This window comes from Chinchilla lanigera, unplaced genomic scaffold (genome assembly GCF_000276665.1).
Source record: "Chinchilla lanigera isolate Chin_1 unplaced genomic scaffold, ChiLan1.0 scaffold00051, whole genome shotgun sequence".
Taxonomy (NCBI): Eukaryota; Metazoa; Chordata; class Mammalia; order Rodentia; family Chinchillidae; genus Chinchilla; species Chinchilla lanigera.
In genome coordinates, this window is record NW_004955452.1 from 2,596,014 (window position 1) to 2,622,830 (window position 26,817).

Consider the following 26,817-nt stretch of genomic DNA (forward strand, 5'->3'; position numbering starts at 1 on the left):
TCCAGCTCAGGTTGACCACGCCCAGGGGCACAACCTGTACTTTGTCGCCCCTACGCCACTGAGCTATATCTCCAGCCCTCTGTTCGCTACCTTGTTTCAAGGGCTTTCTGCTCAGCAACGAAGAATAAGTGATGCTACCCAATAAAGTCCACCACCCTTTTAAGCCTTCGTATTTCCTGCTTGCAAACCTATATAAACTAAGACCATAGTCGGCTCTGGGCTGATGCTTTGGGAGCGACCCCTCATCAGCTTGCCGACATAATAAAGTTGGTTGCCTTTCAACTCCTTGGTGCAGAGCGTTTTCCATTCGGTTCGGTACCGGTTCCGTAACAGAACCACAGAGGGAGCTCGAAGCAAGGACAGAAAAAGGGCGCACTCGATAAAAAGTAACTGCGTCCATCAAGCCAGCACAGATCAGTCTTATGTCTAATACTGTGAGGGTGGCAAGGCGAGGTAGGGGCTTCCACGAGGAACACACAGCGCAGGATGAAATACACGGAAAGAAAAAATCGTGCAGAACAAAAGCTACGCACACTTCCCCAGCGGAGAGCCTAAATCCTAGAACTCCGGGAGGGAGGGGCGGGATCACAAAGACTTCCCCAGGCCTTGAATGGTTGGCACTCGGCCCGCTAGCCTATCACGTCCGAGCGGTGTAAGCCTCCCGACCAATGAGAGTGTGTCTGGGGACGCTGCTCTGCCGGGCCTCGCACGTGAACGTGTTGTTTTGGAAAAAATAAATCTTTGTCTACTTCGCTGTCATCCTTTGAAACAAGATCTTAGCCGTCGAGGTGCCCCAGCAAGGGGTGCAGCTCAAGTAGAACTTCCCCAAGGTTGTACGGAGAGGCGACAGCAGCAAGCTCAGCGCTCTAGAAGAGGTTTCCCACCCGCTGGCGTCAAAGGCCTAACATTGGTGGAGAGCGAGCGCGCGAGGCATGCCCCGCCTTCTCGCGAGACCGCCCCCAGCACGTGACGCGACGCACGGGCAAGGACGCCCCGCCCCTCTCGGTGTCTGCCCCTTCAGCGCCGGCCTCAAGATGGCCGCTTGCTGGCGTCTCCGGCGCTGTTGAATGGCGAAAGCTTTATTGTTCCCTTCGGGCAGGAGTGTTCGTGTCCTCTATGGCGCTGTCAATAAAGAACGGCAGTTTGAATCGGTGCTGAACAGGTAACCATAGAAACGGGGCTGGGACTCAGAGACCCCTTTTGCAAGCTGAGACCCGAGAGACGCCCCAAGTGACGGGCTCACGGAGACCCTTCCGCGTGGCCAACTCCGCGGGGCTCGTCTCTGTCACCGCCGCCTCCCTCCGGCACAGACGTGGGTCCGCGGGGCAGCGCACACCCCGGGCACGGCCACCGCGGAGTCTCGGGCAAGGAGAGGCCTCGGGGACCGGATCCCGGCCCCGGGCCTGCTCGGCGCTGGGGTCCTGCGCGGGGCCCACGGGGGCCCGGGACTCCGCAGTCTCCTTCCGCCTCCCCCGCGTCCTGCACCGCGCATCTGCAACCTGCGGACCTCGGCCGCATGCCTCCCCTCTGCTCTTCCCCCTCCCAGTTTTTGTTTGCCCGTAACTAAGAGTAGTTTTTACGTTTTTAAATGATCGGGGGGACAAAAGAGAAATGTAGGTGATAATGAAATCAAACTTCGGTGTCCGTAAGTGAAGTTTTACTGGAACGCGGCCATGTTCGTTGTTTATGTATTGCGCGTGGCTGCCCTCCTTCCCCGGGGCAGAGTTGAGTAGTTACATATTTCTGTCCGACCTTTTACAGAAAAAGTATGTCGACCTCTGCCCGAGACGCAGGTAGACTGGGTCATTGTTCTCCCGCGATTTCCCCGGTCGCTCCTCACCCACTGGGCCACGTACCTACAGCTCTTGCCTGCCGAAAAACACTGTCTTCCATTATCCCTCTGGCTTTACCGATTATTCGAAGTAGTTTTTCTCCTACTTCCTATAGCAATAATATCCACTCGGCGCCTACAATATGCCAGGTGCTTTATTTATATTCATACCTGGCTTTGTTGTGCTTTACCACCACGCTTTATGATGTTTCCGTTTTACAACAGAGGAAGAAGTGAGGAGAGGGATCGAACAATTTCAGGGTGTTACAGGTGATAGGGCTGACAAACCCCCGCCTGGTTCCTGGGCGTGTTACTTCAGACTATTCTGTCAAGTCTGGGATTGTATCAGATCTTGATATTAATTATGTTTAAACACTCTCCCAGGTGAAATTTTTCTATACTTGGCTTGTATTTATTTATTTATTTAATTTATTTGATGTTCTCCCTATGTAGTTGGTTGACCTTGAACTCACTCTATAGCCCAGGCTGGCCTTGATGTTGCATTTTATCCTCCTGCCTCAGCCTCCTGAGTGCTGGGATTATAGGCATATTTGGTTTAAATCATCAAACTTCAGTTTCCCTCTTTCTCCTTAATGTACCTTCTACGGCCGTTCCCAAACCTAACTTTTCATCACTGATTTAACAAATGGTTGAAAACACTCTGCTTGGGCGAATGCATTTATTAATCTTCCAGCATTTCATGAGCACCTACTATATGCTAGGGGCAGTTCAAGTCGCTGGAAATATAGTGGTGTACAAGGAATTTAAATTCTCCAGGGATCTTGGACAGATGGTGTACAGGTACACAAAGAGAATTTCAAACACAGCTGTCATAGCATCATAACAATATAATTAGTAGTTAATATTTATTTTATTTATTTGTTTATTTTTGACACAGGGTCTCACTGTGTAGCCTAGGCTGGCTTTGAACTCACTGCAATCCTCCTGCCTCAGCCTCCTAAGTACTAGGGTTACAGGTGTGCACCACCACACCCAACTATTTTAAAATTTTATTAGTACATGTTTACAGCGCAACGATTATGTTCATTGTGGGAAACTGGTGCATGTACATAATACATTTCAATTCTTTATTCTCTTGCTCCCCCCTTTATTTTTTATATTTCTGCCAGCATCAAATTCCTTTAGTAGTTAATATTTGTGAAGTGAGACCTTTGTTCCAGGTACTGGTGCTCAGTGGGCCATTTGTGTCAACTATGATACAACCCTCAAACCAACATGATGACATAGGTAGTATTACTATTTACATTTACAGGTCAGGAAAAAGTCTCGCAGAGGAGAGGTATTAAAGGTTGCATGGCTTATGCTATAAAGGGAGCTGGGAGCTGAAACTAAAGGGGCCACACTCACCACCCTGTATTGATCCTGCTAGCTTGGGAGGATCTTGGGCAGGGCCCACACCTTACCTTTTGTATCTTAGCCCGCTGGCCTGTGTCCACAACCTGATGCAACCTGGCCCTCTCAGGTAGATAGTAAAAGTGAAGACTTTGTTTGGCTTCTGTGGCACTGAGAATTGAACACAGGGCCTTCAGCAGTGAGTTACAGGGTCTCACAGAGTCACTAAGTTGCCCAGGCTGGGCTCAAACTTGTAATCCTCCTGCCTCAGCCTCCTAGAGTACTGGAATAATAGGTGTGTGCCAGGTCATTCCTGGAGCATATATTTGAGTGCTTGCTGCATACCAACCTGACAGGGCCCAAGGGCTCTGTTCTGGATGTTAAAAGCCAGTGTCAAGACAGTGCAGAAATAAGTTATTCAAAACTGGCAGCTGCTATAAGGGAAACAAAACAGTGTTGATTTAAAAGACTAACCTGGAAGTTGCCTTTTCACCTGGGTGGTCAGGGAGGACCTCTCTTGGGAAAGGTAGTTTAAACTGAAACTTAACCCAACAAGGTGCATGTCCAGCAAGAAGGAAAAAGGAAGAAAAGCCAGGTGGAAGAACTTTTTGGCAGGCTGTAAGATGGGTAAGTGGGGTGCCAGAGAACTGAGTGCAGTGCTTAATAGTAGTGTGCTCAGTCCCTGGCCCTGAACAGCTTTACTGCTGGTAGAACTGGGTGCTGAGCAAGTTAGATAACTGTCTGCTCATTGCTACTCGGATAATGGGAACCCTTCAGGGATTTGTCTGATCGCTAAAGAGAACACGTTAATAGGTTTATGTTTTCTTTGTGTTATTACACATATTGCTGAATTTTCCATTGAGGGAAAACCAAATTGGGCCCTATCTGGAGACTTTATTAAAGTACTAAATACAACAAAAAATCCACAAACGTGTTACAGACAAAATTGGGGGCAAAAAAAGTGGGTGGTTTTTCTACCTTCGAGGGGAAGGGAATGGAATGTATCTTATTTTTTTCTTAGTTTTGTTGAGAGGAAAAACTTCCAAGTGGATTTTAGTTTTTTAAATCAAATTATACAACTGTCGGGGCTGGGGATTTAGCTCAGCGGCAAAGCGCCTGCCTGGCAAGCGCAAGGTCGTGAGTTCGGTTCCTGGTACCGGAGAAAAACAAAAAAAAAAAACAAAAAAAAAAACCAAATTATACAACTGTCTATACAGAGTATTTTCAGCACTTTGATTAAAAGTTTGGAACCATTTGTGCCCCTGCCCCAAAAGGTATCAGCTCCCTGCTCTCCTTCATCCCTTTTTGTCCTCCTTCCTGCCTTCATCCTTACTTCCCTTTCGCCTTCCTACACTCACTCCCTTCCTTTCTTTTCAGGGAGCAGTCGTTGCTGGGGATAGGACCCAGGGCCTCTAACATGCTCCAGCCCTGACCTATACCTCCCAGCTCTAATATCTGCATTTTATTAAGGCAGTCTAAGAAAATGTTGGGTCTTTTCTAGTTGGTGTTAATTTCAGACTTTGTTTGCAAATGATTTTGGATTTCCTCTAAAAATTTTCAAGATAATGTTGCATACTTTAAAACAGTGTTAACTGGGTGTGGTTCACGCCTATAATCCCAGCACCCAGGAAGTTGAGGCAGGAGGATTGCTGGGAGCTTGAGGCCAACCTGGACTCTGTCTCAAAAAAAAAACAAAAACAAAAATTATAGCGTATTAAGTGCTTTGACACAGTAGCAGGCTTTTTGAATAAGTAAAAATAGGATGATGTTTGGGCCAGGAGCATAAGAAATTACAGGAAGTAATAAATTGTGGGAACTAAATAAGAAGAAAAGCAGTGTCAAGTTTTGCTTTAAACTGTATCCAGTGACCATATTGCACATGTCATCAGAAGATAGAACCCGTCACAGCAAATGGAACACGGAGCTGGACAGAGAGTGGCATGTTAATGCAATGTTAAACAACAAGCCCTGAATTAAATTGCTATTTTAGGTTTGGGTGGGACCTTCACATCTGAGTGTTGCAGTTTTACTCTGTGATTTGGGTCTGTTGGGTTCCAGTAAAGAGTAGGTGGTAACTCTAGCTTTGAAGGATAATATGAAACTGCAGGAAGAGCAGGGCATACCAATTTGTTTTTCAATCTATTTTATTTCAGTTCAAAGCATCAGCGCAGACAGCAGCCCAGAAAAACAAGCCACACTTTGGCAATACTCAACTGCTTTTGGAGATTGAGGAAGACTGAGTGTTACCAAAGTGCGGCTTGTTTTCTTGGACAGTCTGTCTGCAATGATGCTTTGAACTGAAATAAAATAGATTGAAAAACAAATTGGTACGCCCTGTTGCCTCACACTGAGCATTTACATTACCCTTCTGGAGGACTGCCTGTACCGGCACCCTGGGGGAAGGCGGTGACCCCTCAGCCTCTTTCAACTCTTCAACGGAGTGAGCGCTTTGATTTTCCCAAGGAAATTGAATTGGGATGTGTGCTGGATCTCCAATAGCTTGCCTTCGGAAGCCATCATCTTGATAATGTGGAGAAGCAAGCTACTAACCACGCAGAGAAAAGAATTAAATATTAAGGGCATTTAAGTTCAGAAATGAGATTGTCGCTTTCTTTGAGTCACGCAGAGGGTACAGTATTTCATTTGTAGAGAGCATGCTGTTATGAGACTCTGGCAGCCCTCAAGGGAGAGGAGAGCTTGGAAAGAAAGCTGGCTTCTCATATTTCCCTAATGTTACTTAACTCCGAATCCTCCAACTCATGGACACCAAGCATTTCCTTTCCTTACATAAAGGAAATACATTACGGCTGATCCATGTAAATCAGGCACTGTTAATCTTGTAGCCCGTGGCTGAATTGCGAAGGACTCCTGACTGGTGAAGATGCCCACAAGTTCGTGTGACTGTTGTCCTTCTGGGAAGAGAAACTGTCACTTCAGTCAGGTGTCACAAGCGTGAAAGGTGCAGAGGCGTCAGTGAGACGTCACGTGTGACACCACCAAATTAAGTATAAAACCAGTTACTTTCCACAGATTTGTGACCTTAACTTCGGAGTTTTGAAAGTACCTCTGGCAGGCTTTGCTTCCTGTCTAAAATGGTCAGGCATAATTGTATATCCAGCTTCACTAATGCCTTAAAGACGATTGATTTCTGCAACCTTACATGTGACTTGTGATGTGTGAATGTGTGTAAGCAGCCTTGCTAGCAGATACTGTATTTGTTTCTTTTTTAAAAAAAAATTATTTGGTTTAGGTCCTGGGAATCAAACCTAGGGCTTTGTGCTGAATGCTAAGCGCATGTTCTACCATTACGCTACGTCCCCAGTCCCTAGTCTTTCTCTTAATTGAGAAATAATACTGTGGGATATACGTGTGTGTGTTAAAATGTACATCCTCAGCCTTTTAAAAAAATTTTATTTGAGACAGGGTCTTGCTATGTCACTTAGTGCCCACTGCAGGCTGGGCTCCAGTTTGTAATCCTTCCAGACTGCTTGGGTTATCATTGTGCCCCACCATGCCCAGCTTATATTTCTTCTAATAGGCAAAAGGAGGAGGTAGTAATAGAAGCTCAGTGCTTTGTTTATAGGGATCAGCTTCTTGCAGATGGAGTCTTCTTCAGATTTAGGAATGTTTGATTAAAAGGGAAAGAAGGAGGGGACAGATGAGAAAGAAAAGTAAAGAAACATAGAATGTCTTCCCTGTAATGTGTCCAGGAGCATCCTCTTTGTGTGAAAGAAAAACACTTCTATTTTGAGACAGTCTTGTCTTAGAATTTAACAAATAGTACTTCTGGATTTTTTGGTTTTTTTATTTGTTTGTTTTTTTGAGACAGGGTCTCGCTAAGGCTGGCCTCAACTCAAAACAATCCTCCTGCCTCAGCCTCCTGAGTGCTGAGTGTTCCATAACACACCCAGCTAACAAACAGAACTTTTAAAAAGGTAAATTTACAAATGTAAATTTTAAGTGGGGCATGGTAGCACATGCCTGTAATCCCAGCACTCTGGAGGCTAAGGCAGAAGGATCACATTTGCAAATTCAAGACCAGCCTGGGCTACAAAGTAAGCTCAAGGCCAGCCTGAACTACATAGCAAGACCCTGTCTCAAAAAAGACAAAAGACAAAAAAAAAAAAAAAAGAATAATTACAAATGTAAATTTTATTGTTTTGTCTTGGGGTTTTGTTTTGTTTTGCAGTGCTAGGATTGAACTCAGGGCCTCATGCATGCCCCAGGCCCAATTTCTGGTTTTATTAGTACCTGTACTGGTAAGCTTTACTTGGCTGCGCCGAATTACCTGGGAAGAATCAGTGTAAAGGAGGAAGAACTTCCCTTGGTGCATGGGTTCTGCCCACTGTCCTTGGCTGCATGTGTCCAGACCTGTGGTGAGGCAGAGTGCATCCTAGAGAGGGTGGTGGAGCAGGGCTGCTCATATCACGCAGTGAGGAAGAGTGGAGGAGCATTGCAAGCTGGCGGCAAGCTGGGCAGTTTAACAATAAAAAGTCTTGGGAGATAGCCTAGTTGTAGAACCCTGGTTTCAATACCCTACGCTACCAAAAAGGAATTGGGGGTGGTTGGTGGTGCATGTCTGTAATCCCAGCACTCTAGGTAGGAGGATAAGGTGGGAGGATTGCAAGTTTGAATCCAATTTGGGCAATTTAGTGGCTTGGCAAGACCCTGTCTCTTTTTTTTTTTTGAGATAAGGTCTCACTCTATAGTACAGGCTGGCCTTGAACCCACAGGGATCCTTCTGTCGCAGCCTCCCAAGTGCTGGTACTACAGGTGTGCGCCATCATGCCCAGCAAGACCCTGCCTTAAAATAAATATAGGACTAGAGACGTAGCTCCATGTGAATGCCCTGGGTTCAGTTTTCAGTATCTGGGGGAAGGGGTGGAGCAGAGACAATCTATAGTTGCTATAGTGCCTCCATGATCCACTCCCTTCCAGCAGTTACCACTCCTGAATTTCCACAACCTCCCAGTAATGCCATCAGATTATGATCTTATCAATGGAGTAGTAATCTGCTGATGAAGCCTAGAGCCTCTCAATCCAGTCAAGAAGCCCCTTAGCTAGCAACTAAGGATTCACCACAGCCTTTTGGGCAGCATTTCAAATAGCAATCCTGACAATACCAAGTGGAAAATAAAAGGAAGGAATAGCTTTATCTTTTGATCTTTAATAGGCTCTCAATAGAAAACTGCTTTTGGCCAGTTTTTGGCCCATATAGTGTTTGAAAATAAGTTGCTTACATTGAAACTTTAGTTATGTTCCATCTGGAGGCCTTTCTATGAGTAATCTATATACTAGGGTGCCAGAATCATTTAAGACAGGACCCAAAAGAGAGAATGCTTTCCAAGAAAGATGAGGGAAATGAGAAACAAAGGATTATATATATGTGTGTGCATGTATATATATATATACACACGCACACACATATACGCATATATATATACATACATATATAAAAGCCGGACGTAGTGGTGCATGTCTGTAATCCCAGCACTCGGGAGGCTGAGGTAGGAGGGTCGTTGTGAGTTCGAGACCACCCTGGGCTGCAAAGTGAGCTCAAGGCCAGCCATAGCGAGGCCCTGTCTCAAAAAGACAAAAAAAAAAAAAAATACTGTCATGAATTCACTTGATACTTTCTCTGTAATTATGCTACTATTTGATAAACAGGCTCATGTTTAAACTTTAGTGTTAGTAAAATCTAATTTTGATTTTTAATTATGAACTATATATGAGTCCAAAATGAAGAAGGTACATTCCCAGTTTTTATTTCATGCCTGATCCCTCTTCTCTGTTTCTGCTGAGTCTTACTAAGCATGCTGTCAAATTGTCATAGTATTGGCAATGTCAGATAAGAAATAATATTTCAGTATGATGTAAATTTGTATTCTCTTGTATAAGATAAGGGATATCTGACCATGTCTGTGGTATAGGTTGCAAAAATATTTTTACACTACGCCTGTCTTTGTTTGCATCGCTCTATTGTCATGCAAAAGACATCTTTATAGAGTCAAGTTTATCAGCCTTACTGTGTATTGCTTTGGATTGTGAGTCATTACTAGGAAGTTTGTCCTACTCTCAACTTGTTTTCTTTTTTGTTTTAATGGGATATGCTGGGACAGAGCTGTTTGCCTCATGGTGTCTGGGAAGAAGAGAGAGGGAGAGAGGGGAGGAAGGAGGCAGGCGCAGTTTACGTTTTCTTCTAGTATGGTGCATGTGTTCTTTTTTTTTTACATGTATTGTTTTACTTTTGATTTTTTTGTTGTTGTTTATTTGGTTTTGTTTTGTTTTTTGAGACAGGGTCTCATTATGCAGTTCAGGCTGGCCTTGAACTCACTATGTAGTGCAGGCTGGCCTCCTGCCTCAGCCTCCCAAGTGTGGGGATTACAGGTGTGTGCTACCACACCCAGCTTTGTATTTGTTTTTATTTTCTTTTTAACCTTTAAAAACTCAGTTACAAACCTAAAGTCACAGTTAGATGCACCCCTGTCCCTCTATCCCCTCCCCCCTTTGAGTTCTCCTGCCTCAGCCTCCTGAGTGCTGGGATTCCAGGGGTGTGCCACAATGTTGGGCTTAGAACCCAGCTGTTTATAACTCCTTATTCAGATTGTTTTCCAGTTTTAAGTTCCAGTTGTCTTGGGAAAAGCAGGAGCAAGGGAGATGGTGGAGCACTTCTTGCAGTAGTGATGTATCGGGCTCCCCGTTTGTGATTCACACCCCAGCACTCCTCGCTGCTGTTTGCAAACAGGTTGACCTCCATCTCCCGAGTCACTGCTTCTCTGTGTGCTCTGCTCCTTCAGCTCCATTTCCTCTGGCTTTATTAGTGTCTTTGATATTAGTTGATTTTCAAAGGACTACCCCTGGTTTGACTACGTAGCTCCTAGCATGATGTTATGAACATAGCAGGAACTAGTAAATTTAAATTAAATGGCAGTGAAACTTGCTGTTCTTTTAGCCTGTGGGTTTGGCATGGTGCTGTAACTTCTGGATGTTGCTCTGAAGGCCTGGCAGTCATTAAATTTGACCACCCTAGACACAGCTGCTTGTTCAGCTGGCCCTCTGCTGTCAGCTGCCCTCAGTTTCAGTCAGGTGAGAACCAGAGGGAGACTTTTGAAGGTCAAAGTCCAAGACAGCAGAATAATTGGGCCCTAGAGTTCTGGGTTTTTTTTCCTGGGCAGCAAAACGGTGAGGATGAAATTTTCCATGTCTTCCTTTGAACATTTTTGAGCAAATACTGCAGAGTCCCACAGGCTCTTTCCCAGAGTTAAAGGCAATGGAGAAGTTACCCTCCTTTGCATTTTTTTTTTAGCTCCTTAAGATAGCCCTCTTGTTATACTCCCTGGTGAAGGATGAGGGAAAGCTGGAGATGAAAGTAATTCCCACTTCTTCAAAGACAAAGGAAAAAGCTTACAGCACTGAGAGGAGAGGAGAATGGAGTTCCTGTGTGAAATGTACACAGAGGGGGACTGCAGGCCGAGTGATCTGCGGAGTGTACTAGGATGGTGCTGCAGGAGGATGGGGCTCTACTGTCGTCTTAGCGCTTCTGGTACTCAGCTACAAACGAGAAGGAGGAGGGTTTAAGCTGAAAGTAGTCTCTCCTTCCCAGCTGTGCCCTGAACGCCGTGAGAGAGAGGTGATGCGGTATCTTCCCTGTGTCGTGCCAGGCCTTGGTGGAGGGCGCAGGGCAGAGCTCAGGGCAGGCCTGCTGGCTGGGCAGGCGCACCCTGTGCCCTGACAAGGCTGGGAAAGCTGCACTGTTACCGGCTTCCTGGTGTGGACGAGTCCGGGAGGAGAAGTGTGTGCACGGTCCCTGTTAGGTTTCTGTTAGTGTAACAAATGCCTCAGTAAATCAACCTATAAAGAGAAAAAGGTTGTTTTGGCCCATGGTTTTGGAGGTTTTGCTGCCTGGTTGCTTGGCCTTATTGCCTTTGGGCCGGAGGCCAGGCAGCCCATCACAGCTGGGAGCGTGTGGAGGAGCAAACTTCACCTCATGATGGGGAAGCAGAAGAGAAAGGGAGAGGCGAGACAAAGGTCCCGCTATCTACTCACTCAAGAACATGTCCCAGTGGTCAGAAGAGCTCCCACTAGGCCCTGCCTTGTAAAGTTTCTACCACTTCGCAGGAGCACCATTCTGGGAAACCTGCGTTCAGCACATAGTGGGGGGAGCATTTAAGATCCAGGGTATAGCAGTGTCTCCCATAGCATAGAATAAGGAGGCTCTTCCTATGCTACTATACTGTACCTACTTTTGCAGGGCAGGGTGCTAGGGACTGAATGCAGGGCTTGACACATGCTAGGCAAGCACCCTATCACTGAGCTACTCCCTCAGACCTCTGCTCTTATTTAAAAACCGTTTTTTTTCACTGTGTGTCTTCGTAATGCCTCTTGTCAGAGAAGGTTATCCAAAATTGTAGTAGGAAAATGACTGTAGGATTAAGAGCTTCCCTACATTTTAAAATCTCAAGCTTGGCCAATATAGCAGAGTGGTCAAAGTTCCAAATCTGAAATCAGACAGCATGGGTTCATTTACTGACTCTGCCACTCACTGGCTTTGTGATTTGGGCAAGTCATTTCATCCCTCTAGGCCTGCACTGCCTCAGTGGAAAGTGGGGTTAATAATAGTAACTATCTCACTGGTTTTGCAAAAATTACATAAGGCCACCCATGTAAAGTGCTTGGCACCATGCCTAGGGTATAATGATAATGATACGTGTTAGCGCTATTGTTAGGTCGCTGCCGTAACCAAAACTGTGTCTTTCTTCTTCCCTTTTCCAAATTGTCTTCCTCAGTGCTTCCCACTTACAGTATGCAGTCAGCACCCCTATCTGTGGGCTCCTCATCTTGGATCAAAAATATTTGGGGAAAAATATATATGTATTAAACAGGAACAGGCTTTTTTCTTGTCGTTCCCTAAACAAAACAGTATAACAATGACTGACATAGATTTGCATTGTATTCGGTATTTTAAATAATCTAGAGAAAATTTAAAGTATATGGAAGGATGCAGATAGGTTCTACACAAATTCTATGCTATTTTATCCAGGACACTTCAGCACCCTATGATTTTGGTGCCCACAGAGTGTTACGTGGTTACTTAGGATCAACTCTATTTATTATGAATTTAATAAATAAGAGACTTGGTGGGGGTATCTCAGTAGCAGAGTGATGTGCTCTGCCCTGGGCTCAATCCATAGCACAAATAAAAACTAATTAAGAGATTTGAGCATCCTCAGATTTTAATATGCTCAGGGGGCTTCCAGAACCAATCCTTCACAAAGGAAACTGCATTTATAAGACTTAGGAACAGGAAGAGTTTCTTTTCTGTCCTTCTTGAACCTGAAGATCGTAAAACACTTTTCCTTATAAAATGTGGAAATTAGTCCAGGTTACTTCACAGGTTCTTTTTGTCTCTTTTATTTTCAGTGTATTTCAGCTTTGTATGAAATTGCTCGGATTATAGCCCAGCAGTCTGATAGGAGAGAACTCGCTCTCCACTTCCTCTCCTTTTCCTAGCTGACTTTCATCCTGACCAGCTGGCTGGAACTAGGAGTGTGGTTGTCTGTGAGGTGTTGATTTAAAAAACATATGCAATATTTGACATGTGTACAAGATACATATATAACTTAAAAGTCATGAAGCAGAATGATAAAAACAAATAGTTTGGCAGGTGTATTTCTATGTTTCCTTTTTCAAAGACAGTGTGTTGAAATAAGTAATAATAGCTAATATTTAATGTTTACAGAACTGTTCTTTATGTGTTTTGGCTCATTTATATAAAGTGATGTTAATTTTTACAACTGCTTCATGATAGTGAGATAAGCACTAACCTTATCTCAGTTTTACATAGGAGGAGACTGAGGTCCACAGAGTAAAGCAGCATGTCTAAAGTTGCATAGCAGCTGGGTGTGGTGATACAGGCCTGTAATCCGAGCCCTGGGGAGGCTGAGGGAGGAGGATCACTATGAGTTCCAGGCCAGCCTGGGCTGCATAGACAGTTCAAGTTCGGCCTGAACTACATAGCGGGACCCTGTCCCCACCCTCTTCCCCCCAAAAAGTCGCACAGCAAGTAAGCAGGGCAGGGCTGGCATTCATACACAGGGCTGTCTCTAGATCTTGTGTTCTTAACTTTTACTTTGAGCACATGGTCTCTGGCATCAAAATGCCTGGTGTGGTATCCTATAGTTGCCATGGCCCTTACATTTTTACATGAGACATATACAGTACAGTAGCTTTGAAACTGAAACTGGGCACTGTGTTAATGTGTGGTCCACATTTATTCCCTGGTGAAGGAAAGTGTGTTCTGATAATCAAATTATGAAAACTCAGAAATCGTCCACATTTTCAGATCAGAACAAAATGCCTGTCAGTACCAGTGGCAAAGCCAAGGGTCTTTTGTACACATAAGAGGTTGGATTTGAAAGCATTGAAGTGGTGATTGCTTGTTGAGACTCTTGGCTGCAGGATGGAAAAGTTGGCATTAAGTATAATGCAGTCACAATCCCTAGTCACTCATTAGATGAGCATGTTGCTCAGGGGATTTTGCAGCCCGGTCTGTGAAGAGTAAGTTTGGCTGAACTACTGGATCAGAGCAGCGTGCCCGAAAAGGCACCTGAGTCTCACAGAGCCTCCTTGTGTTGTAATAGCCTTGAAAAATCGCTTGTTTCTATGAATTAGTCAGGAGATAAGAGGACACAAGCAGTTTATTATGCTGAATATTTTGATGGTTTTGCCTCATTGTGTTTTATAGAATGCCTCAAGAGTTTTATTAGGAACAGAGACTCAGGAAAAGAAATTAGTTGAATAGAGTGGTTATTACAGACTCATCAAGAATTGAGTGCCAGCTGCCAGTCTGGAGGTTTGGAAGACAACCTTCCTATTGATCCTTAGACTTCTCCCTGTCTTTACCTCCTTGAGAATAGGATTGTGAGATCGTGCTGGTGATCATGATACTGGTGAATGACAGCTGATTAATTTATTAGACAATTACTGTGTTCTCAGCATATAATACCAGTGCTTCAAATGTATTATCTCATTTAATCATCCAGGAATCCATTGAGAGAGAAACCATGACTATAGTTGAGGACACTGACCTTCCATGTAGGTTATGTTTTGCCCAAGACCATATCTTTTCTTGATTGTTCGTTTTGTTTTTTAAGACAGGAATTATGTAGTCCAGGCTGGTCCCAAACTAGAGATCTTCCAGCCTCAGCTTCCTAAGTGCAGAGATTACTGGCACGTGCCACCATTGCTGGCTAAGATCATATCTTTTTTTTGAGACAGGGTCTTGCTATATAGTTCAGACTAGTCTTGAACTCACTGTGTAGCAGGATGGCCTTGAACTCTAGGTGATCCTTCTGCCTCAACCTCCCAAGTGTTGGGATTACAGGCCTGTGCCACCATGCCCAGCTTTGTTGGTTCAATTGTGTTGTGAAGATCACAGCATGTAGTCAGGCTCCAGCTGGAATCTTGAATCTCTAAATTACACTGCTGCTCATAACAGCTGTGGGCCTTCCTTGCCAGAAATTGGGCCATTGGACAGCACTTATGTGTTTTAGAGCATGTGGATTCCTCTTCCCCCACCTAGTACATGGTCCCAGGTTTAAACCCCAGCCTAAGTTTATGTACATTTCTGTCTGGCAGAGTATGTCTTAGTTAATTGTGCTTGGTACATAATAAATGCTTAATACATTTTTAATGAGGGCACAGTATGTTGAAAACTGGCTTTAAAGCCAAACAGACCTATCTGTTATTTTTTTAAAGTTTCCTGGTTATAAAAATAATGCATGTTTCTTACATAATTTTGGAAGGTATGAAAGAGAAGTGTCCCATAAGGACACTATAAAGGGATGACCTCGATAATATTTTGTTGTATTTTTATGCAAACGTGCAGTGCATGTACGCATATATTTAAAACAAATGGGAATTATACATGTATTTAGTTGTATGCCAGTTGTTTTCCTTTCAGTATATTGGTAATATTTCCTCACATTATTAAAACTCTTCAAGTGTCTAGTTAAGAATTTAGACATAATTCGTGTGTTATATAATTTTCCATTTTAAGGTGTATAATTCAAAAGTTGGTGTAATCCTTACTACTCTGTAATTCCAGAATATTTTATCACTCCATAAAATCCTATACCTGTTAGCATTCACCTTTTACTTTTGGTCCTCTCTGCAGTCTCTGGCAGCCATTAATCTACTTTTTACTATATGGCTTTGCCTGTTCTGAACATTTCATACAAATGAAATCATACAATTTGTAGCCTTTTATGTCTTGCTTCTTTCACTTGGCCTAACATTTTCAGAGTCATCCATGTTATAGTATATATTGGGTCTTACTCCCTTTTCTTGTTTATTTGTTTGTTTGTTTGTTTGGTGGTGCAGTGATCCGACTGGAACTTTTATGCGTGTTAGACAAGCTGTGACAAAATACCTGACGTGAGCAGTTTAAAGGAGGAAGGGCTTGTTTTGGTCCATGGTTTTAGAGGTGCAGTCCTTGGTCACTGGTTCCTTCGCTGTGAGTCTGAGGTAAGGCAGAGTGTCATGGTTGAACAGCGTGGAGTGAAGCTGCTCTCTTCATGGTGGCTAGGAAGAAAGAAAGGGACAGTGGACCAGGCATAGTCCCCACGTTCATGCCCTAGGACTCCTTCCCCTCACCTAGGCCCCACCTCCTAAGTTTCCATCCCCTCGGAATAGTGCTGTCAGGTTATGATCTTAGCAGTGGATCAATCCACTGATGAAGTTAGAGCTTCACAATCCTGTCACCTTACAAAAGCCTCACCTCTGAATGTGGGTGCATTGAGGATCAAGCCCTCAGTACCTGAGTCTTTGAGGGACGCTTTGTATTTAAATTAGAATATGCACCAACAAATATTAATACCCATGTTTTTGTATGGACATGTTTTTATGCCTCTTGGATGTACCTCAGTATGGAAAAGCTGGGCCATATATCTCTGTGCTTACTGTTCTTCCCCTGTGTGCTGGGAATTGAACCTAGGGACTCTTGTATCCTGGGTGAGCACCCTACCTCTTTGGGGGACTGGCAAACTGTTTTCCATAGTGGCTGTACTGTTTTACCTTTCCTCTAACAGTGCTATGAGGTTCCCAATTTCTCCACATTCTTAGCAATATTTATTTTTTTTAAATTTTTATTTATTTATTTTTTTGGTACCAGGAATCGAACTCAGGACCTTGTGCTTGCAAGGCAGGTGCTTATGCCACTGAGCTATATCCCCGACCCTCTTAGCAATATTTATATTTTCTGGTTTTATTTATTTATTTATTTATTTGCAGTACCGGGATAGAACTCACGACCTTGCGCTTGCCAGGCAGGCGCTTATGCCACTGATCTATATCCCCAGCCCCCTGGTTTTATTTATTATAGTCAGCTTAGTGGATATGAAGTGGATATGTCTCATTATGGTTTTGATCTATATTTTCCTAATATCCTAGTGTTGAATATCTTTTCATGTGCTGTTCACTTTTTTGTCTATCTTTGGAGATAAATAATTCAAATATTTTGCTCTCTACACTACTCCTCCCCTCACAGTGGTCATGGTGCTAGGGAATGGAACCCAGGGCCTTGTGTTGGTCTTAAATTTGTGATCCTTCTGCCTTAGCCTCCTTGGTAGCTGGGATTATAGTCGAGAGTTTTTGTTTGTTGATTGGTTTCTTTTTGTTTTTTTTTTGAGACAGGGTCTCTCTACATAGTTCAGGCTGGCCTTGAACCCACTATGTAGCCCAGGCTGGCCTTGACTTCGTGCCTCAGCCTCCTAAGTGCTGGGATTACAGGTGTATGCTGCCACACCTTGGTTGAGAGTCTAATATTTAATGGCTTCACAGTATTTCATAACATAGTATTTTGTATTTGCTTATATATTTAAATATGATTGAATGCAGGGCTTTACTCTGAGCTACTTTTTCAGCCCTTTTTATGTTGAGACTAACTGGGCCCAAATTTGCAATCCTTCTGCCTCAGTCTCAGCCTCTCAGAGTGCTGGGATTATAGGCATGTACCACTATGCCTAGGTCTAGGGTGTTTTGTTTTTTTTAAATAATACCATTAGTGTTATTGCTTTGAATAAGTATAAATACCTCTATGTTGATAAAGTTCTATAAGTGTATTTTTTTTTTTTTTTTTGGTCTTTTTGAGACAGGGTCTCACTATGCAGTTCAGGCTGACCTTGAGCTCACTTTATAGCCCAGGTTGGTCTCCAACTCGCAAGGGTCCTCCTGCCTCAGCCTCACGAGTGCTGGGATTACAGGCGTGCACCACCACACCCGGCTAGACGTATATCTAAAGGACATAAGCATTAGATAATTTTTTTCCTCCTGTCATGGGTTTCTTATTCTTTACTTATCTGTAATTCTATACTTTATATGTAAACTCATTTGATTAAAATTTTGTAATAGGGCAAGGAAAATATATTCCTCCCTATGCCCCAAATGCTCATGTCTCCCCAAGGACATTTTTCTAGCTTTAGATGAGCAGATTACTTTCAGATTATTTACCAGTTTATCCACCCGTCAGCACTGCGTGAGAACTTATCACACTGTTCTTCTCCGGCATGATTAATGTAAGCAGTATTTGTATAATGATTTCAGCTGACACTTATGGACATTAACTGTTGACAGTCACTTCACTAAAGCAATTCAGATGCACTATCTCATTTCATCTCTACTCAAAACTGCAAAGACAGTAAGGGTTGGCCTGCAAGATGAAAAATACGTGATCTAAAACCACTGATTTCAATTAAATATTATTAGCTTCCAAATAGAATTAATGTTGTAATTTATAGTTATTTGATCACTCATGAGAGTAAATTTTTCAATTTACTATTTTATGATTTATCTGGTTTTTCTTTGTTCATTTTTAAAAATTTAAGTGTTAGTGGGTATGGTGGTACATGTTTATAATCCCAGCACTCTGAGAGGGTAGGGCAGGAAATCCCAAATTTTAGCCAGACCTGGGCAACTTAGCAGTTTACTGAAATCCTATCTCAACAAAACAAAACAAAACAAAACTGAAACAAAACACACATTAAGAAGGGCCAAAGAAATAGTGATAAATAAGGCCTTGGGTTTAATACCCAGTACCAGCACCCCAGAATTGATATTTTCTTTATTAATTTGTATATCCGTTTTATTTTATTAGAACAGCCTCCATCCTGACTTCAGTTTTCATTGTTTTGTTTTGTTTTTTGTTTTGTACGGGGTCTTGCTCTGTAGTTCAGGCTGACCTTGAGCTCACTATGGAGCCCAGGCTGCCTTCAAACTCATTGTGATCTTCCTGACACAGCCTCCCAAATGCTGGGATTACTGGTGTGCACCACCACACCTGGCTATCTTTTAGATGCCTTAAATAATCACTTAAAATTTTGTTGTTCTAGTGAATCACAAATCCACCATATAGTTCTAATAACAGTGGACTGGGATATTCAAATCTTACGGTCCCCAAGACAGTTTTGAGCAGTTCTATAGGTTGAAGGTAGTTATTTTCTCATCGAAGGAGCTACAGCGGTTGACATTTTAATCAGCTTTCAAAGATGGTACATGTGCTGTGTAACATGCCCAGTTACAAGACTGGCTCTGCCAGTCCGTGAGAGCCACAGAAGCCCTCTGCGCTGAGGGCCTGTAGTGTCAAGTTCCCAGTTTGGTATTTGGGTCCCAATTTGGACTTGGAGGCCCAGAAACCTGGGTCCTAGTTCTTCTTAGATATATGACCTGGGCAGGTCACTTAATTCCTATCAGTTTCTTCATCTGTGGAATGATAGGGCTGAATTAGATCATTCTAGTTGTGTAGTTCTGTGATTTTTATTATCTTCTTGATAAAGAATAATTTCATGTGTGTTTGGTATTAATACACATTTAAAGTTTTAACCTGGTGATGTGCTGCCTGAAGGAGCAGAGTAGGGAGGGAAAAGTGCATGGGTGAAGCAAGCTTGAGGGGAGAGATGGGGAGTGAGGCTGTGTCTCTTGTCGCAGAGGGTGCTCAATGGCTCAGAAGGAAGCCAAGATGAGTGGGTTGGAAGGAGTTTAGGTGCTTCCTCGGGCTTAGGCTCCTTGAAGGAGGAGCAGGTCTCCTACAGTAGCTGTCCAGAGCACCAGAAGAAAAGTCTGTGGTCTGAGGCAACACAAAGGAATGCAACTCTTTGCATTCTGAAAGAGAATGAAAATTAATTAGTACCTGGTCAATGCTGTTAGATACCCGCTAAAGGTTATCTCAGAAACAAAGCACAGCCCAGCAGGGCAGCTCTACCACAGGAGAGACGAGCTGTGGAAAGCACAGGCTCAGTGACGAAGGTAAGACTGTCAGCTGGTGGTACGACCCTCAGGTTCTGCCTGCTCAGTTTGGGGCCAAGCGTTAATGGAGAAGACAGGCTTATCAGTCAGGGTTCCACTGAGTGTGCATTGTGTACTGCCTCCCTTTGCTCTCCGTGATTTGTGAAAGGCTTTCTCTTGATGCTTAGACCTTGCCATATGAATTTGTTCGCAGATAATTGGGCAAAGAATGGTATGAATTAATGAATTGACTTTCTGGTTTGTATTTCTTCTGAGTTGAAATAGTGTTATTAAGTTTCCGCAGGAACAATTAACTGTGAGACTTTGACAGGATATGGCAAGGTTGACAATCAGACTGGTAAATTAAGTTTAAGCCATCTTGGAAAGTCTCTTGGCAGTCAGCCGGCTAGCCGGTCTATGCCAACAGCCCTCCTTCCTGGTGCGCCTCTGCACTCAGCGTGCAGCAGAGACCAGCAGTGCTGAAGTTGAGTGTGGTGGCGCATGTCTTGCTCCTGTAATCTCAACACTCAGAGGCTGAGGCAACACTGCGAGTTCAAGGTCAGCCTGGGCTGCGTAGTAAGTTTGAAGCTAGCCTGGACTGCACAATGACTCCTTTTCTCAAAAAATAAAAAACAAAAACTTCTGCCCTTTATTAGCTCTGTGACTCTTAACGGGGCATTTAACACCTCCAAACCTTCATGCAAATCTGAAAAGGAAGATAAGTTGGATTATGAGCTGCAAATTCCAGTACCTAAGCAAAATATTATCTCAGCATCATTCCTACTTGGTGTCTATGACAGAATTCCCTAGACAGCCTCCCTAATCCCTAGAAGTGCATATTATGTATGACTCAGCCTCTTTGGAATCTTTGGTGCTGGACTTAGAGCTCTTCTGGCTCTCTGGATTTCCCAGTGACTAGAATATGTATATGAGGAGAGCACAGGGGCCATTCAGGTGTTGCTGCAAATTTTGGACATTGGACCTGAGGTGGACTAGTATTTGGGCTGGAGTGATGATGATAGTGATGGTGACATTAGAAACAGTGATGTCGGTATCTGTGAAAGAGGCTACTGCGAACTGAGGAGCGTCAGATACCACAATCTGCATTCCTTACACTGTACATTGCTGCCTGTCAGGCGCTCAGTGCAAGATACTCAGTGACAGCTGCTTTTGAACTTGAGAAATCCGGGCCTGCTAAAAGCTGCAGTCACCCTTTTCTAACCTCACCAATCCTCCTTGCAGTCTCAGAAATAATTGCTAGGGGTTCTCTTTTAACTTAGCTGATTCCTTAGATACCTTACATTTTAAATCATCTTTTTGTGTGTGGCAAATCCCCCATTTCTTGTCTCTGAATGTGTGATCTTTGCTCTAATTATGTTGAGAGTGCCTGTTATTTCACCTGACTCTAGTTGTTTGTGAGATACTGAATAGCCATGGGGTTAAAGCAGACTAGGATCAGAGAGCAACTCAGCCTCTCAGGACCTCAGTTCTCTTCCTTAGGAAGGAAGGGGATCGGACTAAGGTCATTTGGTCATATGACAAGAGTACGTGATAGATAAAGTAATGAACTTCTGCTCAGTGGAAGCAGCGAATAGGGCTCGCCAAGGTCCCTTCTAGCTCTCTGGTTCTAGCAGAGCCCAGGCATCGAGGCAGAAGTCAAGAGTTTATTCAGGAGATGGGGATTATCACCAACCACAATAAAGAAATACTTTAGTGGGTGGGCCTTGTCAAGCCAGACCGAAAGAGAGATGTCTCAGACCAAGGAGGGTCATTGGCAAAGGAGAGGGCAGAATTGTTAGAGGAACCAGAACAGAGGGGCCTTGATCAAGACTTAGAATGGCTTTTCTCTCCTGGATATGGAAATCCAAGCACAGGTGGGGTTGCTCTGTGAACCACCATCTCGTTGGCTGCTGGTAGACAATAGGATATCTGTTCTTCTTCCCTAGTACTGGTCTGTTCCTGGATTCACCCATCCTGCCTGTCACTGGTGAGGCTCTGCTTTAATTGTGCTGTTCCTGTTCAGAAAGCGCTTTCCTCAGAAAGCAGGTGTGAGTGCCTCAGCATCCGGCCCCACTCTCCATACTTCCTCTTACGTGTGTTTTTTGGGAGATCGCGCTTGCTTGCCAGTCTAGTACAGTATCTATGAATTGCAAAGGCACCTACCTACGTACTGGGTGTCTTCCTAGTGCCTGGTGCAGTGCCAGTGGCCTGTGCGCATCCATGTTTCTAGCACGCACGGCAAGTGCGCCTCGCCTCTTCTGGACCTGGGCTTTTGCCTCTCCCTCTGCCGGCAGTTCTTTGCTTTGTCACCCTTGCTTGATCCAGTGAAAGTTACTGGCCTTGTTTGCAGTTACCGGCTCCAGCCCTTTGCCTTTTCATGCCATTCCCTAGGATCCATCTGTTTTTTGCCTCATTTTTTTCCCCTCCTCCTCCTCCCTCTTTCCCTGTTTCTTTGTGGTACTAGGGATTGAACCCAGGGCTTTGCACTGAGCTTCATTTCCAGCCCCTTTAAAATTTATTTAATTTACTTATTTGAGATAAGGTCCACTAAGTCACTAAACTGGGCTCAAACTTGTAATACTCCTCCTGCCTCAGCCTCCCGCAGTGCTGGAATTACAGGCATGTGCCACCGTGCCTAGTTTCTTGTCTTATGGATCAAGTTCTTCTAAGAGTTCTATTTTTAGTCCTAGTCAACTTTATTACGAGCTCCCTGTGGACAAGGATCTTGTTTTATGTTTCACTTGGCTCCTACCCAGCACCTAGCTAGCCATGTGCTGGGTAAATGGTGGACAATTGACCCATAAATAGTTATTGGTTGGCATGTGTGCATTGCTGGCTGAAGACTTATGGGAAAATAAGTACAGTAATTTGGGGAGTAGCAGGTCCAGTTCCCTGAGGCACAGAAGAGAGCTCTTTGTCCTCTCGTAGTGGCAGCAAAGGCCTTTGCTTGAGTTTCCTCCTAGGGAACTTGCCAGCGTTGTGGATTTTGTAACATTCACTTTTTTTAAAATTAAGAAATGTATATTGAGACCATAAATCTTCAGTGTTATTTTCTCCCCTGTTCGTTTAAAGGGATTCCCTGTTTCCTGCAAACTGTGACTTAGTTCCCACTTGCTTTTTCTGGATTTTCTCCTGTGTTGTTTCTTTGTCACTTGGAGAAGCCCCCTCAAACTTTCAAATGATTTTTGGAAGCAGACAGAATACAAATTTAAATAAATAAATATTCTCTGTGCTCCTTTTAGAAAGCTGGCCTAGTTTTCCACTTTGTGTTGAATTCCCATTTGTGTTTTAGGTCATTATACAGCACTTGGTTCAGCCAATTAAGTTTCTTCTGTCTAAGTATCTTTATTCTGTATCAGTATAGTCTTTTCTTGAGGCTTTAATATTGTTCCTTTGAGGAACATCCATCTTTCTGGCGCTCTTTTGTTGCTTAAATGTTCTTCCCATGGGACCTTTGACAATTTCCCCAACCTAGCAATTTCAGTAAGTGCTTAATAACATAATTTAAGTTGCCTCTCTGCGTCAGTCTGCAGGACTTAGACATTTTGGGCTGCAGTGTTGTGCCAGTTCCTTACCTCAGAAAAGCACACTTCTGCATTTCATCCAGTGCTCTGTTCTCTTGTCCACTGAACTCCTTTGCAAAGGGAGTTAGACAGAAACACAGCAAAAGTATGATAGAAGCTTGTCCATTTCATTTGTGAGATCAGCAAAGTATGGTTTAGCCTCTGTAGTGCATTTCCGTAGCCTCCAAATCACTAGTGAATCCCTCATGATTACAGTGTATTTAATAACAGAATTCTGTACCCAAAATTGATCTACAAAGATTATGTTGTTTAATTATTTACTTACAGATAGATACTTTAACCATCCAGTCAGATGGCCAGTTTCAAATTTGTTTGATGAAGAGGATTTTATAGCCTCTCTTGCTAACAGTGACAGTAGGTAACATGCATAGTGCTTACTACCTACTTGGCAGTTTTAAATATAAACACATCAGCATGCTAATAAGCAACATATAGCAAGCTTTATTTTATTTTGGTTTTTGATTTTTGGTTTTTTGAGATAGGGTCTTGCTATGTGTTCCTTTAAAGGCTGGCCTTTAACTCACTGTGTAGCCAAGGCTAGCCTTAAATTCATCAGGATCCTCCTGCCTCAGCCTCACAAGTGCTGGGATTACAGGCATGAACCACCATGCCTGACTCATACAGCGGACTTTAAAAATTCAAGCAGCATTTCAGCCTTTTAACAAGGAAGTTTAATCTGTTTCTTTATTGTCATTACTAATAGTTTTAGACTTATTTTTACCCTCTTAATTTATTTTCTGTTTACTGTACTTGCTTCATTTTTTCCTTTCCCTGCTTACTATGGGATAAGTCACATTTTTCTTGTTCTCCTGCACATCTCTGGTTTGAAAATGCCTACTTAGCTTCTATTTCCTTACATCCTTACATGCTAACATATATTCTCTTACAGGCTAATGTGAATTGTTTTGGCCTCCACTTGACTCTTAGAACACCCCCACTCTAGTCTCCTTTCTCTCGGTTATGTTCTTTCATTTCGGAGAGCCAGTGGATTACAGTGTTTACAAGTATAGGCCTTGATGTTAGATTGCCTGGTTTTAAACCCCATACACTAGCTGTGAGACCCCTCAGGTAAGTTATGTAGCCTCCTGTGTTGTAATTTTCTTACCTATGAAAAGAGTGATAAGAGGACCCACTGAATAAGAGTTTTTGAAAGGATTATATGAGTTAACATAGACAAAGCATTTGGAAGTGCCTGACACACAGTAAGCATTTAGTTTGTGGCAGCCAATATAATTACTGGTTTTTAATCTCTCTTTTACCCACTTTTTAAAAATTTATGCATTTTATTTTATTATTTTTTGGCATTGTTGCAGACCAAACTTGTTACACTAGGAAAGTGCTCTATCACTGCGCTACCTCCATTACTACCCTATGTCCATGCATTTTATTTATTTGTTTGTTTATTGAGTGGTACTGGGAGTTGAACCCAGGGCTTTCACACTGAGCTATACCCCTAGCCCGTGTAATTTTTTTAAAGAGGTAGGGTCCTGGTAAGTCACTAAGTTGCCCAGTCTGGGCTTGAGCTTGCAATCCTCCTTCCTCAGCCTCCCAAGTAACTTTGAGATTACAGATGTGTGCTATCACACCCAAACATGCATTTTACCTAATAGCATGTTTAGTAATTTAAAAAATTAAGATATAAGTAACACACAATACTGCAGTCTTAAGTGTTCTATTTGAAGAATGTTTGAGAGATCTCTATGCTGTAACCACCATGCAAAATAAGATGTAGCACATTTACATTTTTCTGGAAAGTTCCCTTGTACCTCTCTCCATTCAGGTTCTTTTCCATACCCACCCTCTATCATCTCTCCAACCATCTCATTTTGTCACAGTAGTTTTGCCTGTATCTCTATTTCTTATAATTGGACCATATGCTATTCACTCTTTTGTGTCTGACTTTTTGAAAATAGCATCATATTTAAGATCAGTGTCAAAAAAAAAAAAAAATCAGTGTCGCCAGGTATGGTGGCACACATCTGTAATCCCAGCACTTGGGAGGCTGAGGCAGGAGGATCGTTGTGAGTTCGAGATCAACCTTGGCTACAAAGTGAGCTCAAGGCCAGCCTGAACTGTATACCAAGACCCCATCTCAAAAAGACCAAAAAAAAAAAAAAAAAAAGATTCGTCAATGTTGTCATATGTATAATAGTTCATTCTTTATTAGAAGAAATTGTGATACAGTTCTCCAAGCAGTACCATTTGACACTTCTACTAACAATATATGGAAGTTTTAGTTACTCAGCAGGCTCACTAATGCTTGTTGTTGTCAGTCTTTCTGCAGTTTCTTCTCTTGCTACTTGAGATTTTTTTCTTACGCTTCATTTCTTCTCTCTGGTTTATTTTCCCTTAGGTAGTAATTCTCTTGGTAACAGTCTCTTAATCTCTTGTCATAGTTTGAAACTCATTCTTACACAGATACTTGGTGATTGGTATTTATTTCCCTTAATATTTGAAAACTATTACTCCATTTCTTCTGATACCTATTGTTATTAGTGACAGATTTCTATCAGTTCAGTTGTCATTCTCTTTTAAGTAATAGTTTTTCTCTTAGTTTGCTTAAATTCTTTTCTGTGTTGTTGATAATTTGACATTTTCAAGGGCTCATATCTGTCTTTAATTTCAGAAAATTCTCAAAGATTGTATCTTCAAATTGCTTTGCCCGCGTGTTCTCCATTGCCTCCCTCTGGAATGCCTATTAGACACGTGTTCAGCCTTGTCATTCTACCTGCCATGTTCTCTAACGTTTCTTTCACATTTTCTGTCTTTTTAACATTGCTTCCTTCTGAGCAGTTCTCAGACTTCTCTTCATGGTCACTGATTTTTCTCTTTCACTGTGTCTAACCTGTTTCATTCCTCAAAGGATGAATTTCAGTTATTAATTTTTATTTTTAGTTTTAGAAGTTCTTTTGGCTCTTTTTTTATGTGACTCCCATTTTTTTCATACTGTGCTGTTCTTTCAGTATGACTTTTCTTTAATTTACCTGTTTGTGAAAATGAAACAGTTTGTTTATAGCATTTTTAGGGTTTTCAGTTCTTAGAGATGTTATTTCTTCAGTTTCTTCCATGTAATAACTTTGCTTCATAGTGAGATTACATGATTCATTTCCTCATGGGACTTGCTATGTTTTGCCTTTTAGGTGAGGGTATGGGGCTCCTTTTCTGTGACACTCATGTATGTATTCATCTAGCTGATACAGAGCCCCTCTTGTTTTATTTTCTCCCTACCCCTCCACTCCTATTTCCATTTCTCTTTTTACTCTAGGTACCAATTCTAATACATTTGATAAAATGTCTGTGTGTGTGTGTGTGTGTAGCCTTTACTTATATATCCTGTTATTTCAATTGTGTGTTTATAATTTATGTCAGCAGTATCATATCTCATCCTGCTGTTGGTTGCTTGGTTTTTGCTTTTACTCAGTACTGCATATTTAGGCTCTGTCCATGTTTCTGTCTGAATAGTAAGACAGTTCTCCTATCTAATGTACTATATTCCATTGTATATATCTTGCACTTTATCTTATGGTGTTCTTTTGTTGATAAACATCTAAATTGACTCTCTCTCTGCTACCACAAATAATGCCAGAGTGATCTTTCTGGCCATATTTCTTTGTGAACCTATGTGAGAATTTTTCTAGAATGCATATATAGGAGGATGCTTCTTAAGTTACAAGGTATATATGTGCAGTACATCTCACTAAATATTACCATGTTGCTTTTCCAGAATAATTGTATCAGTTATATACCTATCAGTGATACTTTTAGATTCAC

General features: G+C 42.6%; 1 protein-coding gene across 6 annotated transcripts in view; it reads left to right on the forward strand.

Annotated features, from left to right (window-relative positions):
* Window positions 1–1,006: 1,006 nt before the first annotated feature.
* Zbtb40 (zinc finger and BTB domain containing 40) overlaps window positions 1,007–26,817 on the forward strand; it is a 75,477-nt gene continuing 49,666 nt past the window's right edge. For 2 of the 6 annotated variants that reach the window (XM_013519662.1, XM_005394741.2), the window contains exon 1: window positions 1,007–1,162. The gene's annotated coding sequence lies outside the window, so the exon portion shown is untranslated. The other 4 variants (XM_005394738.2, XM_005394740.2, XM_013519661.1 and 1 more) reach the window with 3 other exon arrangements.